The sequence below is a fragment of the Mustela nivalis genome (assembly GCF_964662115.1).
Source record: "Mustela nivalis genome assembly, chromosome: 14".
Taxonomy (NCBI): domain Eukaryota; kingdom Metazoa; phylum Chordata; class Mammalia; order Carnivora; family Mustelidae; genus Mustela; species Mustela nivalis.
The window spans coordinates 7,340,670-7,344,766 of NC_139033.1; the positions used below are offsets into that span (position 1 = coordinate 7,340,670).

General features: G+C 50.4%; 1 long non-coding RNA gene across 1 annotated transcript; it reads right to left on the bottom strand.

The window, feature by feature from the left end:
• Positions 1 to 727: 727 nt before the first annotated feature.
• Positions 728 to 3,864, bottom strand: LOC309847829. The gene is made up of 3 exons (XR_014302650.1): positions 3,206 to 3,864; positions 1,620 to 2,885; positions 728 to 1,066 (listed from the first exon to the last, which is right to left on the bottom strand). It is a non-coding gene; the product is annotated as an uncharacterized lncRNA (long non-coding RNA).
• Between the last annotated feature and the right edge of the window lie 233 nt (positions 3,865 to 4,097).

Here is a 4,097-nt window from a genome sequence, read left to right on the forward strand (position 1 = left end):
ATGAATGAATGAGCCCTATAAGACATGACTATAACATACAGAGAGCACAAACACCCCTGATCTGGCCCTTCCGAACAGGTGTCTCCCCCCCACCCCCCGCTGTAGTTGCCCCACTACTTATTCCCACAAGGCCACGGCTGTTCAGAGTGCTGTTGGAAGGCCTCTCTGGGGATTTCCTTCAGAGCCAGGTTCCAAGCCACCCAAGTAACCCCCGCTCATTATTTTGCAATCAGGAGTCTTTTATCACCCAAAGTGATCCCAGCCAGCTCCATCTTCTACCTTGTTCATCAGACCTGGCTCCATTTAACTTTGGGCTCTGTCCAGAAATCCAGTCCCCTCTCTAAGAACGACAGCCTGCCACCACGGCGGACAGTCAGAGCAAACTGCCAAGGCTCCAGAGGCTAATCAGGGCCTGGCTCCCGCACCATGCCGTGCCCCGGCAGCCTGGCTGGCCTCCCAGGGGCCTCCTTTGAGAATCACACTTACTTTGTTATAGACATTTGGGTGTGCTGATTTTCACAGGTTCAAGTCTGTGAAATTCGGGCTTGTCAGGAACTCACCGAGCATGAGTGTCCTGAGCCTTCACTAGGTGCACATTTTTATAAATATCATCTCACTTCATCCTCACAAGCATGCCATGGGATGAAACTAACTCTCCCCATTCTACAGATGAGAAAATTGAGGTTCAGAGAGGTGATGATGCTGGCCAGCTGCTTTATTGGCTCAGTGGGGTGCTGTCACTAGGGATTAGAATTCAGACCACATTAGCTAGCCCTTGGCTCTAAAACAGGGAAAATTCATCTCAAAAACTTGAACTTTGTTGTTGTCAGACACCACAATTCTTCAGCTCTGTCTAATTTATCCAAGAGTGTGGGTCACAGAGCATTTAAATCTGCTAATTCCCGCCCTGACTCAGTCATCCATGTTTGATACATTTCTATGACACCGAGGATGGGAAAACTCAGGCCAACTTACTGAGCACTCACTCGCTTTGTGCCGGGCTCCTCCATGTTTCTAGATCAGGGGTCGGCAATCTATGGCCCTTGGGACAAATCTGGACAGACACCTGTGTTTGTAAATAAAGTTTGATTGGAAGACAGCCACCCCCCTTTGTTGACAAAACACCTACAGCTGCTTCTGTTCTGGACAGCAGAGGCGAGTAGCTGTGACCCTGTGACCTCGAAGCAAAAAATATTTTACCCTCTTACCTTTTACCAAAAACACTGGAGACCCCAGTTCTAGAAGACATGGGATGTTTTTCTGAACCTCCCAGCCTCCGAAACCCCTTATCATTGAAGAATCGCCCATCGAGTGAGGCAAAGCACCACCCTGGCACTCTAGATGTTTCTTTACTGGAATTCTATCTGTTTATAGCTGCAAGCCTGAGGGTAGGGATGAAGTCACCATCAGCTCCATACCAAGTGCCTAGCCCACAGCCTAAAGCTCAATAAATGTTGAATAAATGAATGAGCCCTATAAGACATGACTATAACATACAGAGAGCACAAACACCCCAGATCTGGCCCTTCCAAACAGCCCCCATCCCCCGCTGTAGTTGCCCCGCTTCTTATTCCCACAAGAATAAACCTGTTCTAGAAGCTGAACATAGAGATACTCACTATAGTGGGTTGAATGGTGGCACCCAAAGGGGGTGCCCATGTCCTAAACCCCAGAACCCGTGAACGTGACCTTATTGGGTGAAACAGTCTTTGCTGGTGTAAGTTAAGGATCTTGAGATGAGCTCTTTAGGGTTGATCCAAAATGGACCCTAAATCCAGTTAGTGTTCTTGTAAGAGACACAGAGAGAGAGGAGACAAGGCCAAGGGAAGACATAGATCTGGGTGTGGCAGCCAGCAGAAGCCAGAGGAGGCAGGGAAGAGTCCTTTCTTCCCTAGAATCTCTAGAGGAAGAGCGGCCCTGCTGGCCCTGCTGGCACTGTGATTTTGAACTTCAGACCTCCAGAATTACACATAATTCCGTTGTTTTAAGCCACCTGGTTGTTGGTGATTTGTTCTAGCTGTTTCATAAACAAATATACTCATGGCAGGTGCACAGACATGTGACTTGGCTCCACCAATCAGATGCACCTTCCGAGATCACGTGGGAAGCTCCCGGTGGGAGGGAACAAGACCCACGCCCTCCCCGGTGCCTTCTAGCGGCTGGCGAGGCCGCGGGCAGCAGGTGTGTGGTTTCCCGTGTGTGCAGTTTTCGTGGCCTTGGCCAGTGTCTAGAGTTGTTGGTGAGGATGGAGCTGTGCTGGAGGGGACAGTGACAGCATCTTCGCCATTGGCCTGTTTCTGGGGTGATTCGGGGGTGTAACTCTGGGCAGCCTAAACTTCAAGTCTGAGCTGCCAGCTCGAAATTCTGCAGGCTACCCCCTATCCTTTGGGTACTTTTTTTTTTTCCTGATAAAATTAGCTGGAGTTGGTGACTGTTGTCTTCAGGGCTGTGCTGGAGACACTCAGGCCAGCCGAGGAGATCCAGTCGCTCACTCCTCTTTCTAGCTCCTTGCTCTGTGATGTCGTGTTGGTGGCTTCAAACCAGCTGCGACGGACGGACGTATTTACACCACGGAAATCGGCAAGTGCTACAAACCAGAGTTCCCTGTTTCTGAAGAGCTGATTTATCAGCAATCCACAGGTTGTTGCCAACTAAAACTCTGATTGATAGCCACAGACGATCTCATTTCATCATCCGTGTCTCCAGCGGAGAAGAAAGATTTGATAATCATTTTTCTACAACGAGGAATTCAAGAGCGATGAAGTGATTGTTCGAAGTCATACATCTGTGGGGTGATACATCAGGGACCTGAACTTCTGATTTCACATTCAAAAGAAAGCATATGACCACTTTTCTTGAAGGTGGAGATTTAAAGACAGACTGCACTGGGAAGCAAACAAACACACAAAACAAAAATCAGGCAGACCTTCCTGGTACCCAAGGGACACTGTCTGGCCTCAAGTCACCCAAATCACCCCATGTCTTGGAGAAGGGCATGGCGGGTGGGGGGGGGGGTTCCTCCTGGCAGAAAGCTGGCAGGTCAGAGCTCAGGTTCAGGGGCATTTGGACTGGATTTGAAGCACAGCCTGGTTTGCAGTTCAAACTCCCTTAATGCTGTCAGTGTAGCAAAGGACAGCCTTCCCCATTTGGAAGGGAAGAGATTGCAGGTACAATGAACAGGCTTGAGGGAGGCAGACAGTCTCACCTTGATGCTTTCAGAGTCCAGAGCTGGTGCTGTGGGCGCTGACAGATTTACCATTAGCAGGACACATCGAGAGCCTCTGTGCCTCATCTCCAGGAGAGAGATTTATAATGCCTACACAGCTGTTGGAGTGTAGCTCCAGCCAGATCCCGCAGTCTGGGAGTGTGGCTGTCTGAAGACAGCCTCACTCCTGCCCACTCCACCTGGAAGCTTGGACCTGGGGAACAATGGGAAGAATCCTGTGGATGTTCTCCGGCTGGAATCACACTGTTCTGCCCCTTGGCCTTCCCCCCGGCACACGTTCTCCCTTGTAGGGAAAGCCATTTCCTGGCCTCTGCCCGGAAGACGGGCAGGTGCACCAGAGAAGCAGCAACACCCACGGTCACCGCCATAGGAGGCCTAGCTTGACACCCGTGCTTGTCCGCTAGGGTTCCCGGGAGGTGTAGGGGGCACTGGTGTGCGTCGGGTTGGAAACATCTGGAAACAGAGCTGCAGAGAGTGGACAGATCCAGGGCAGCTTTCCACAGCAAGAAAGATAAAGACCTCTTCTGGGAGTGCCTGTGTGGCTCAGTTGTTAAGCCTCTGCCTTCAGCTCAGGTCATGATCTCAGGATCCTGGGATCGAGCCCCACATCAGGCTCCCTGCTCAGCCAGGAGCCTGCTTCTCCCTCTCCCACTCCTGCCTGTGTTTTCTCTCTCGCTGTGTCTCTCTCTGTCAAATAAATAAAATCTTTAAAAAACAAAACAAAAAAAGACTTCTTCTATTTTGTGAGACCCACCATCTGTTGAGCTCTATGCATTAGCTCCAATCCTTACAATGGTCCTGCCGGACGCACATGATGTTCCCATGTCTCTGACGAGGAATCAGAGGCCTGGAGAAGTAAAGAAGCAGACCC